The sequence below is a fragment of the Helicoverpa zea genome, chromosome 29 (genome assembly GCF_022581195.2).
Source record: "Helicoverpa zea isolate HzStark_Cry1AcR chromosome 29, ilHelZeax1.1, whole genome shotgun sequence".
Classification (NCBI taxonomy): Eukaryota; Metazoa; Arthropoda; class Insecta; order Lepidoptera; family Noctuidae; genus Helicoverpa; species Helicoverpa zea.
The window spans coordinates 43,300-57,099 of NC_061480.1; positions in this window are offsets into that span (position 1 = coordinate 43,300).

Genomic DNA, 13,800 nt, shown 5'->3' on the forward strand with positions numbered 1-13,800 from the left:
TAGTCTACAGCGTTGTACTTGTACGTTTTGAGACGACACTGATAAAGAAACTGTCTTTTTAACATTGGATTATGTATCGACGAATCATATTGTGGCCCTGAAAAGGGCCTTTTGTTTGTATGTGTGTTGCATACGAGGGCGACGAGCAGCAGCAAAAACACAGTTTACTAGTTTCTTATATTTAACAACTTAACTGAAATTCAATAACATAATAAATTAATTACAAACATCAATACTAATTTATTAATATAAAATTGACTTAAATAACTTTGTAAATAACACAAGAACTAAGAAATGAAAAATTAATTTACTTGTTACTTTAAATGTATCTGTTAAATACTTTTTCTAACACCAAAAATCAATCATTTAGACACTCTTATCAAAACCAGTTCAAAAATTACAAAACAAAAACACATACTTCATAATAAACATACAATTTCTAGCAAATTAACCAAAAAAAAAAAAAAAAAAAATATCTTTAAACAATCTCCACAAAAACAAAAAATTGTTTTTTTTTTTTTTTTTTAATTATTTTTCAAATCGATTCAGTAGTTTTGGAGCCGATAAAGTACAAACAAACAAAAAAATACTTCCTCTTTACTACATCAAAATTAGTACATAAAACTACACACATCAAAAGTGTCTAGGGATCAAGCATTTTTATGCGGATTTCTTGAGATTGAGATGTGGCTTTGTAATAAATTTATGATTTTATAAATTTATATGGATCCTTTTTGGTGCATTTCATAATTTGAATCAGGAACTGTGAATCAAATTCGAGTAAAAGATGAAAATCAGCTGTCAATATTTTCCCTATAAACACATACAACGCATTGAAGACATTATTAGTGCTACTGTTTCCCTACTACTGATTAAAACCAACGTTATTATGGAGCGGCGACGTCATTTAAGCAGGGAAGAAATGCTCAGAGCCGTGGGAATGATAGAAGCTGGTTCCCGGCAACGTACTGTGGCTTTAGCTCTGAATACAAGTCAGAGTGTTATCAGTCGACTTTGGACACGTTACCGAAGCACTGGTACCGTAGCTGAGCGCCATGGAGGACGGTATCGCTGCACCACACGGAGACAAGACCGATACATTCAAATCTTAACTCGAAGAGCTCCAACAATAACCGCCATGATGTTAGCCGTGAGGCTTCATCACTCTTCAGGGAACTTAATTAGCGACCAAACAGTCAGAAACCGCTTGCATGAAGTGAACCTTCATTCCCGAAGACCGCTACGGGTACCACCTATAGCAATGCACAATCGTAGGATTCGATATCAATGGGCTCTTGAACACAGAAATTGGGCAGAAGAACAATGGCGTTTCGTGTGCTTTTCTGATGAGTCTCGTTTTGGTATGAGACCGGATACAAGACGTATACGACACTGGAGAACCCCTGGACGCCAACAGCGATTAAAATCCTGCCAGGAAGTCCATCCTTATAGTGGTGGAACCATCATGGTATGGGCGGGTATTTGGATCGGCGGAAGAACTGAGTTGATTTGGATCAGAAGCAACCTCAACGCTCAAATTTATGCTGAGACGATTGTATCAGACGTCATCGTTCCTCTACAAGTGCAAATCGGTCCCTTATTTCAGTTAATGCATGATAATGCACGACCGCACACCGCAAGAGTTGTAAGACAGACTCTCGCGGCAGCTAACATCAATGTCCTGCCCTGGCCTGCTCAGTCGCCAGACTTGAACCCGATTGAGCATGCATGGGATATGCTACAGAGAAGAGCTCTGCCGAATATGGAGGGTATCCAGTCGCAAGAAGACCTTTTTTTGTTGTTGCAACGAACATGGGCGGCCATTCCACATCGTGATTTGGATGAACTCATTTTGAGTATGCCAAACCGATGTTCTTGTGTTGTTAGTGTTCGCGGTAGAAACACGGATTATTAATTGTTTAAGTTACCCAATAAACTTTTAAAGAAAACTGTTATTTCAGTCTTTTTTTTCGAACTTTTGTGTTAGTGTTTCAAATGTCAAAAATCCCTTTATTAGGAAAATGGCAAATTTCTTTATTAGTGCAAAGGTGACTTGGTTTATCGTTACTGTGACAAACGAAAACACTTTATTTGATGAATCCTTAAAGAAAATTTTAATTAATATCAATCAGGAGAAAAGTTATTGCAAAAATATATGTTGATCCCTAGACACTTTTGATGTGTGTATTTACTATCACAATGAAAGAGGCAGGACTTGTAAACTAATAATCATTTCTCCAAAAATATGAACCAATCAGAAAAAAGAAATAATTCTAGAAAATTAATTAATCAGCCAATCAGAGTCAAAAGGGGCGGAGCTTAGTTTGTAATCAAGGTCACAAAGTAATTGGAGAATTTATTTTAAAAATATTGACCAATCAAAAAAAAGAAATTATTTTAGAAAACTAAATCGATCAGCCAATCAGAGTCAAAAGGGGTGGAGTTTAGTCTGTGGTCAAGGTCAACGTACTTGGATAATTTCTTTTAAAAAATATACTAAGTACGTCGTAATGGCCTAGTGGGTAAAGAACCAACCTCTCGAGTATGAGGGCGTGGGTTCGATTCCAGGTCAGGCAAGTACCAATGCAACTTTTCTAAGTTTGTATGTACTTTCTAAATATATCTTAGACACCAAAGACTGAAACCGAACTGATAAAGCTAAAATTAAAAAAAAAAAAAAAACGGCCAAGTGCGAGTCGGACTCGCGCACGAAGGGTTCCGTATCATTATTTAAAATGAGCAAAAACGCACGTTTGTTGTATGGGAACCCCCAAAATATTTATTTGATTCTAGTTGTCAGTATTTGTTGTTATAGCGGCAACAGAAATACATCATCTGTGAAAATTTCAGCTCTCTAACTATCACGGTTCATGAGATACAGCCTGGTGACAGACGGATGGACGGACGGTCGGACGGACGGACAGACAAGCGAAAACAATAGGGTTCCGTTTTACCCGTTGGGTACGAAACCCTAATAAAAAAGAAAGATAATTTCGTTCTTTTGACTTTTGTAGAAAGGCTATACGTATGTTAGTGCCATCGATCTCATATTTTAAGAACTACTTAGCTATTAGTTTAGGTCAAACTAAAATAAATTAAGTAAATAAGGCAATAAATTTAGGTAAATAATGTCAAAATTAAATAGAAATTGAATCGCAATAATTTTGCAGTTTTAATCTTAGCGGAGTTATACCCATATTCTATATACCAAAATTCTATTCTATTCTAGGAACGTCAAGCAACAACATGTGGGCATAGAGATGGCGGCACTGAGCAAACGCCGGAGTGTCCTGAATCGGGACAAGTTTAGAACTTCCAGAGATTAACGCCAAAAAACAACTAAATAAATATAATTATATAAATCTGACTTACTTCTTTTCTTCTTTATTTCCTACTAGCTTCCGCCCGCGGCTTCGCCCGCGTAGAGTTCGGTTATATCGCGTTTCCGAGAGAATTTTTCAAAAGTCCGGGATAAAACTATTCTATGTTGTTTCTCAAGGTCAACTCTATCTCTGTACCAAATTTTATTAAAATCAGTTCAGTGGTTTAGACGTGAAAGCGTAATAGACAGACAGACAGAGTTACGTTCGCATTATTAGTAAGGATTTTCTTATGTAAGGTTTTCTATATGATTCCCACAAAAAGTTATAGATGGCGTTGTATCTAATACGTAAGTTTACCAAGTTAAAACAAAAAAATTTTGCACCGAGCCCTTTAAGCCGAGACTCAGAAATTCAGATTTCTGGTCAAATCGTTTTTAAAATCTCTCGGGACCTTTGGATAATAATGTGACTAACTTCTTTTCTAATTGTATTCCCTATTTTCTTTTTATTATTGTTGATGACAAGAAAATTTCGTAAAACGACACGAAAATTATATCACGTTCCGTTCCTTGTAACGTACCTGGGTCAGCGCCATCTAGTCATCAGCTAGGAAAAGAATGAAAAAGAAAATACCTCATTAAATTCTTGACCGTCATTTGAAGCTTACTAGTTTGAGATAGGCACCTACGTGTTTTCCGCTTTTATCTCCGTCCTTTTCTACCCCATATCTTGCATCTCTCTCGCACACCGACCAGTTTCACTCCCCACCAGGCAGGAGGCGACGAGTGTTCTCGGCGGCCACAGTTCGTCATTGGCGTCTTGTTTTCCGCCCGAGAAGGTTGGTCTAACCAACCGCTGTAGTATTTCGTTGAAAAATAAACTCAGTGCTCTCGCAGAACACAGGTGAGTTTATAATATTTTATACAATTTGGTAACGGTTTTACCGTTCGATATTCGATTTTTGCGAAATCAAGTGTTAATATTTTGTACATCTACCCCTTTTTTGTCACGAGTTTCTTCCGTGTACTTTTTTTTTCAGTATTTTTTTTTCAGAATGAGTGACTTATAAAGCAAATACAGATGCGGTAAATAATAAAGCTACCACAGCCCGTGCACGTGACTATGGAAAAGAAAGCAAGCCCGAAGTTCCTAAGGCACCTGTGGCCCTAGTTCAATCCTGCAAGGCGTTCAACTTTTTGACAAAAAAGAATGGTGTGAGGTGCGGTCCAACCAGCATCTCCTTAGTTCGGACTGGTCACTACCGCACTTGAAGAGGGCTGATGGTGTCAAGAAAGCTTTTCGGCCTTGAAAGACTTGGTACGCTCCCCTCGGACTGCCAGTAAGTCTGTTAGCCACCCCTCATGGGGGTCGGCTCATTATCACGGCGTGTGATGCTTTTCGGCCTTGAAAGACTTGGTACGCTCCGCCTAGGACTACCTGCATCATTACAAAGCAGGGACCAGTAAGTTTACTAGCCACCCCCCACAGGGGTCGGTTCATTATCACGGACCCGCGCAGGTTACCAATCTTGCATTTTGCGAGTCGCAGCATCATTACAAAGTAGGGACCAGTAAGTATACTAGCCACCCCCCGCAGGGGTCGGCTCATTATCGCAGGGTACCAATCATGCATGTTGCGGGTCGTACCATCATTGCAATCTACCCTCGCAGGGTGGCTATTTGGATCGACTCTCGAAGAGTCGCTATTATAACCGTCCCTCGAAGGGAAATGGTAATCACACTCACGCTGAATGGCGTGTGCCGCAAAACTCTAAAGGGTCCCTTGGGACATCACGAGCAAATTACAATAGGAACTATGTCCAACAGAGGAAACGGAAAGCGTCCAGGACCGCAGGCGGACTTTGATGCGTCCAACCAGGCACGTAAGTTATGACTTTCGAGGCGGGTTGCCTAACGTTATATCAAGACCAATGGAAAGAAATGGGAGCTCCGCCTTTCTTGTCAAAAATAATAACTGGGTATCGCATACCATTGGCCAAAAGCCACCTTTGATAGATAATGCCAGATTTGACCAGAGAGTCCAAAGAGATGGATGTCGTCATATCCTAAATGATAAAACAAAAAGTTCTATTGATAGCTGCAAACTCTACCAGCTTTCTTTCCAATATGTTTCTTGTGCCCAAAAGGCGACGGAAAGAACCGTCCAATACTTAATCTCAAGTATCTCAACAGGTTCATAATTACGGAACCCTTCAGTTTAATAAATGTTTTTCGGGTGCTAGAGTTTCTTCAGAAAGACGAATGGCTGTGCAAGTGGATCTCGCCCAGGCTTACTTCTACCTTCCGGTAGCCGAAGGTCACAGACATGTTCTTCGACTAGTATACAGAAGAAGACTGCTTCAGATTACGTGCCTACCATTTGGCTTAAGCACGGCACCCAAGACCTTCGCCTCAGTGACCAATTGAATGGCTCAAACTTTGAAAACTCAAGTTTTCAAAGTTTGAGTGACCAATTGGGTGGGACCATTTAGTTACTTTAATTACTTTACTTTACTTTAGTTACTAACCCAATGGGTTACTTATAATTGTGTATCTCGATTTTCTGGTGGCTCACCAAGATATATTCGCCTACTTTGAGGTCATTTGCACCACGTTTTGGAAGGCAAGTGAATAAATCGCAAGCATTATCAACAAGATAATGACAAAACGCACTACGTGACAAACAGCACGACAAACTTAGAAGACCTGCATAGCTTGATAGGACTTTTAAACTTCGCAAGTTTTCGTTGTCCCATACGGCAGACTGCATTACCGGGCTCTCCTCACTTTCCTCAATGCAGTGTTGAACAGCAATCTATACCTACCCTATTCATGGAACCGTGAGCCAAACGGTGAACAAACCATAAAAAGGGTTCTTATAAGTCACGATTGAAGTAATGATCATATTTTATAAAAATAAGTACGAAAGTAATACTGACAACATTAGAAATGATATTTTAGAACGATGTCTGTGGAACTTATGCAATCTTTTCAAACTTATTTGAAATCAAATATAATAAATGCCGTAAATTATTTTCTTAATTTTAATGAAATATGTAGTAAATCGTTTACATGTAAAAGGAACCTAGAAGTCTTGACTGTCATACATAGAACCCTACTTAATTGAAGACCACAGATACTAAGAACATTTTACATAAAAATGTGACGTTTTTGTCATCGGTCGGGTTATACCCACCATTTTGAAAAAGTGTCATTCTTTGGTTACATTGTGGGCTCTCGGCTCGGTGAATGGAGTATAGCAATGTTGAACCTACCAGCAGATGCCTTAGCAGATCTAAAGTGGTGGCTGGTCAGCTGCCACCAAACCTTGGATATTCATACGCCACTTCCCTGTCACCTTATTACCACGGACGCCTCCGATGTAGGACGGGGGCACAACTGAACGGAACTCCCGTAATGGGTTCATGGAACGAGAGAGAAAAAGGCTTTCACTGCGATCTGAAAGAGATGCATGCAGTATTTAAAAAAAAAAAAAAAACTGGAAAATCACGGCGAGTTGCTAAGGAAATCAACAGCCATTTTTCAATGCAAAAATGGGACTGTGGTGTCATATCTAAGAAATCAAGGTGGCACCCAATCAAGGAGCCTACCGAACTTGACGTACAAAGTATTCAGTTATCTCGAGCTGTATCAAATCTATCACGTCGTGAATCATATACCAGCCGTATTCAACAGTCATGCAGACCATCTCTCCCGACACAAACCTCCACCGGAGTGGCATCTTGTATCGGCAGTGGACCTATTTGCCTCGAAGCGAGCCCAGGGACACATAGTTGTGTACTACGTGCCCCTAGATCTGAAGGACCCGAAAGCGGGGTTCCACGATGCCTTTTTCTCAAGTTTGGACTTACCCGCTAGCATGGGTATTCCCGCCACCTTACCTTATACCGAAGGTCCTCAGTCATCTCAATTCAGGAACGGGAGTTAATCTCATAGTAGTTCTTTTGGTGGCACCAGGTATTTTGGCGAGCAGATTTGAAGTCCCGATCATTAGCAGTACCCTACACACTGATGAACCTCGAGCAGAAACCGATAGACACAGCAACGGGGATACCCCCTGCCAAGGTCAAGGAAATGGGGGGGGAGGGACAAGGAGTCTCTCCGACTGAAGTCTTCTTCAATCCACACGCAACACTTATCAATCAGTTTGGAGTCGATGGTTAAATTGGGGCGAAAAGTATGAAATTGGATCCTATGAATCTTTGAATCCCTATTTGGACCTATACTTACCCAATTTTTTTGCGGACTTACACATAGTAAATAAACTAGCATACAATACTATTTTATTACACAAGTCAGTTATAGCTACACTATGCAATGCGGAAACCGCTGGAGAGCTAAGTTCACACGTTCTAGTCGGACACATTTTAAAATCAATAGCGCTGAGCAAACCTGTTCCCCGGGAAGCCGTCCATCTGGAATATTGACCAATCTGAACCTACTTAAGTGCAGTAAACGTAGACGAGAATAATCCATTTGCAACTTCCAGGCACACTGCTGCTCTTTCTTTTGCTAGCTTGTTTCGGAAAGGCGAGTCCATGATCTTTCCTTGCTTGCAATAGACCCAGAACATTTCAAAAACAACAAAGATAATTTAATCTTATGGCCAGTCTTTGGCTCTAAGACCGACAGTTCTAGTCATAGGCAGTCGGGTTGTTGTTTGATGGATAATCAGGAAAATATAAATCTAAGTCCAGTGTATTGGGTCAGAAAGACTAAAGCCTTGTTAGAAGATAGACGGACATCGGCTAATTCCTTAAATTTATTTATATCTGTTAGAGGCCAACCAAAGGCAGCCACTCGAACGATGATTGCGGGTGGATTAAGACATTGTTAAAAGAGGCAGGAATAACTACAATCCCAGGAAGCTTCCGCTCGGCGGTAGCGTCAAAATCTGTGTTGACAATCTACCTTTGGACGTGTGCGTTCGCGCAGCGGAATGTTGTTGAATTTAAAGATTTTAATTATGCAGATAATTAGTGTAAGACGTCCTATAATTGTGTATGGTAAATAAAAATTTGTGTATGCAGCCATTGTGGAGAAATTCACCAAAAACAGATTCCGCTGGGCGAACGTTGGCGAACGTTGTCCTGGCGGAACTTTTTTTAATCCATAGACTTTAGAAGAAAAGAGATGTGTCCGAAAATTTGTGTGTATTTGTGTATAATTGATTATGTATGAATGAAATCAGTGCATGCATAAACTTCGGAGAAATTCAAGTTTCCGCTACGCGAACGTTTGGCCATTAGCTAGTTTTCATATAAAGCGCTTACATAGAGAGCTGTAGATTTTTACATACGTTGTTTTGAATTTGTTTATATTTGTTTAAAAAACAGATTTAGAAAAAGTCGTAGGGTTTAAAAGATAAAAATATAAACGTAAAATACACTTATTAGGTCTTAGTTCTTAAAGTATGCAGTTTGGGGTCTAGATTTTCACGTTTACACAAACCTTGTAAGTGTCTCCAACATGTTGCCAAGTATCAATGATGTTCCGTTAGTAATTAAAAAGTTATAGGAAATTTTACCATGAATAGATCACTGTTTACAAAGCAGTCGAATATCACGACGTTCTAAAGGAATTGCATGGTAAAATGTATGCCAATAATTAGTTTAATCATTCAACTATTCACTTGCAAAATTTCATGTCATTAAATTCAGTAATTAAAGAAAGACAATTATAATACTGACGGAGCATCGAAACCCTACATAATCCGACCAAGTTCGGATAGCTACAAAAAAGCGGCCGTGACATATGTCTAAGCAACGTTCTTAATTTGGTAGGTTAGTATTCATTAATATGGTACAGTTGCGTACACAAGCGTTAGGAAAAAATAAAACAATTGTATTTCTTGATTGAAAATTTTTTTTTAATAATAATGCCACTATCTACGATAAAAATAAATCTTCAATTAACAAGTACTTCTCTATTTAAATATCCGTGTACAAAAATATTTTTATCATTATTACTTACATAAATTACTTAACTACGTGATTAAAAATAACGTTAATAAACGTTACGTATTTTAACTAAAATGTCGTAGATAGTGGCGTTATTATTAAAAAAATATTTTTCATTCAAGAAATGCAATTGTTTTATTTTTGCCTAAAGCTTGTGTACGCAACTGTACCATATTAATAAATATACTAAGCTTCCAAGTTAAGAACGTTTCTTAGACATATGGCACGGCCGCTTTTTTGTAGCTATCCGAACTTGGTCGGATTATGTAGGGTTTCGATGCTCCGTCAGTATTATAATTGTCTTTCTTTAATTACTGAATTTAATGACATGAAATTTTGCAAGTGAATAGTTGAATGATTAAACTAATTATTGGCATACATTTTACCATGCAATTCCTTTAGAACGTCGTGATATTCGACTGCTTTGTAAACAGTGATCTATTCATGGTAAAATTTCCTATAACTTTTTAATTACTAACGGAACATCATTGATACTTGGCAACATGTTGGAGACACTTACAAGGTTTGTGTAAACGTGAAAATCTAGACCCCAAACTGCATACTTTAAGAACTAAGACCTAATAAGTGTATTTTACGTTTATATTTTTATCTTTTAAACCCTACGACTTTTTCTAAATCTGTTTTTTAAACAAATATAAACAAATTCAAAACAACGTATGTAAAAATCTACAGCTCTCTATGTAAGCGCTTTATATGAAAACTAGCTAATGGCCAAACGTTCGCGTAGCGGAAACTTGAATTTCTCCGAAGTTTATGCATGCACTGATTTCATTCATACATAATCAATTATACACAAATACACACAAATTTTCGGACACATCTCTTTTCTTCTAAAGTCTATGGATTAAAAAAAGTTCCGCCAGGACAACGTTCGCCCAGCGGAATCTGTTTTTGGTGAATTTCTCCACAATGGCTGCATACACAAATTTTTATTTACCATACACAATTATAGGACGTCTTACACTAATTATCTGCATAATTAAAATCTTTAAATTCAACAACATTCCGCTGCGCGAACGCACACCCTTTGGACGATATATTAGCCAAGGGTAATTGGCGATCAGGCAATACATTTGCCCATTTTTACAGGAGGGAAAGATACCCACTAAATAGAAGTAGCAAGTTATCTCGATTATTTAATTAATCCAGCTGATTAATGTCTATATTTTTGTTACTATAGTTATTAAGAAGTATCGCAATGTTTTTGTTAATTACTATTAGAAAATGAAATCAATTTTGCTTTTGTTCTTGCATCTCTCTTTTAATTTTTATTACTCATCCTCCGAGCCCCTTTCCCAACTATGTTGGGGTCGGCTTCCAGTCTAACAGGATGTAGCTGAGTACCAGTACCAGTTAACTTTTATTACATTAGTATTCCAGGACGCAAAACATATACTTACATGTGATTACTCGTGTACCTAAGTATTTATTACATACACAATTTCATTGTGCTTTTGCTCACATTGGCGTCCACTTCCACCAGGCGTCCAAACACGTCTCAAACTAGTAAGCTTCAAATAACGGTCAAGAATTTAATAGCAGCGTTTTACCTGAAATAAAACGCATATTAAATACTTACCTTATTTGAAGCTTACATTTTAATTTCTGCCTGGTGTTTTCGACTCAATGACGAACTGTGGCCGCCGAGAACACTCGTCGCCTCACCAAGGTCCTCAACAAGGTAAGTATTTAATATGCGTTTTATTTCAGGTAAAACGCTGCTATTTTAGGAGTTTCAAACAAACGTATCTACAAAAAAAAAAAATATTCACGAGCAATACAGCATTTTGATTTTTTATTCTAGGGTTATTAAAAAAAAACTATCATTCTCCCACGCATAAATGAAAATTCATTACAACGCCATCTATGCATATACGTGTATTGTGATATTTTACTTCTTGAACTTAAAATTAATATTATAAATGTGGAAGAAACTCTGTCTGTCTGTCTTTTCTTCACGCCTAAACTGTGGTACAGACAGTTTCAAGGGCTGGGTTTGCCCCTTTGACAGCGGTGTTGCCAACCAGGGAATCGAACCCTGTCCCTCACAGTTGTTAGTGAAACTGAGCAGCTAATATCCTCGGTGAGGTAGGATTCAACAAAAAAATAATTAAACAACAGTTTTCATTAGAAGTACATTTATTAGCACAACAATATAGTTTGTTTACTAAGTCTACATACTTGTTGCTAGCCTTAGAGTTACAATAATACAATTAGAAATGTTCTTTTATACATGTTTTCGTTTTATTTTTACAAATTCTCATTTATTTAATCAAAAAGGAACTCCAACAAAGGATACATGTGTACATGCATTATTATGAAAGTTATTTAAAGATTTGAGCTATTTCAATTAATACAAACATAGTTTTGAATGATATTAGTTGAAGTAGTTAAACACAATAAAACTTAAATCGAAGTAAAATTAAACAACAAATGAACATAAAATTAAATTAAGCATTTTAAATTGGAACACGGGTTCAATAGTAAACAATTGACGAGTAAAATTAAAAAAAATTACACTTTAATATATTCTAAAATACAGATAATACAATGTAAGAGGTAACAATAAATAGGAACTATAGAGATCAATTATTAACAACATTTGTTAATTAACTTAAATAAACATAATTTATATTATCTTTAATAAAACTTAAACTGTACAGTAGACACAATTTATGGAACACTAGCGACCCGTTCGAATTTAATAGTATTGCGAAGAATTATTAGAGAACCACCACGTATTATATTTACTCTGCTGTACGAGCTGCCTACACAATGGTTCTTGAAGCTAAACATGAACTGATCCTCTTTAAGCCAATGGTCGGTTAAACATGAATGGCCTTACTACAAAAACTTAAACATCTGTTTTAAACTTGTCTAAAAAAGTGTGGCTTAAAATGAACCATATGTCAACGTCATAATCTGTCATTTTTTTTTAGACAACTCTTAAACAGACGTTTAAAAGTTTTTGTGGTATCTATATTATGACGAACGACGTTTACAAAATCTTAATTCTAGAACTTAAAACCATAACTAGAACAAACATAATTTAAGTGTGTGTGTTTGTGTGGGGTGTGTGAGTGTGTGTGGGGTGAGTGTGTTGGTATGTCACACATAGTCACGAATTTTAATAAACCCTTCCGTTTGGTTACAAAACAATATACATAAAAATAAAAGAATGACCGAGATGAGCGTCTATCCGATGAGCGTTGAGAATGGGGGCAATCCTACGGTATATATTTCTAATTGATCTTGCCTAGAGCTTTACGAGCATGGCCTGTGAGACAATGGGGCTTGAAACAATTGCGAGTGGAGACAATGGCCGACGGTGCCGGGTGTTATTTGGAACATCTCTGAAAAACGGCCATTTTCGGCCCCTAGTCGCTGGCAGAGTTCTTTTACCCAGTTTGTTTTCAGCTGCACGTATTTTAACCAACTGTCCCGATAGGTCGAGACCCATACCACCGGACACTAAGATAACCAAATAACCTTTTTTATTATTACTATTAAAGCTTAGGGCTCAAACAAGGTACTCACTGCCCTGATCACACCCGCACCCGAGAAGCTAGTAAAGACACAAGGGAGGGCAATTTTGTGTGTATCCGCTCAGGAAGTGCTCGTATAACGTCTCCAAGGCAAAGGTAGTGTAGCTACCCCCCCCCCTTTCCTAATAACCAGATTCATCACAATGACATCAGACATGGTAATTGGAGGTCATAGAGAAAAACGCCGACCTTCAAAGGAGTTATGGTGCTAAACTGGCCTCTCCGGGAGTCAGTTGACTGCGCGACTCTCAGACGCGAGCACAGGCTCGCGCTCTCGTTCACCCCTGACAACCTCAAAATGAGTCCTCCGAGGACGACTATGAGCAAAACGGAAGAATAGGAGAAAGTCCCAAGGGACTAAGACCTAGAATGACGCCCCTCCCCCCAGTCAACATTGCAGCCTCTTGGCCGTCTTGATATCCTCCGGTAGGGAGTATATGTGGAAGGCAATTTGCCTCACACGAAGTTCGCGCGCCTTGTGTAGGCGGTGGTCTTTTAAGGCCGGGATATTTTGGGCCTGGAGGTCTTGGAGGATCTCTTCGGTGGAGATCTCCCTTGGGACACGTCTAATCACTACCCTCACCGGGATGTCTTCCGGCAGGGAGTATATGTAGAAGGCAATTTGCCTGCATTCCGCTCCCGGCCGCCGCCAGCGACGCACGCTCTCCGAGTCCACGCTGCTGCCTCCGCGCCCCGCGCCCCGCACACCGTCCGCTCGCGCCGCGTCTCTGCGTGCGCCGATCTCGCCGTAGCTGCTAGCTACGAGCGACGCCCCGCCCCCTGCTACGAACTGCACGTAGCGCTACACCGTAGTGCTACGTCGTAGTCTAGTAAAGGGCTTATTAGTTGAAGTTGCCTTTTTCAAGGCAACTGATACTAAGTGTTTCTTATAACATACGACGTCTAATAATTAGATTAGCCCCCTCAGGGT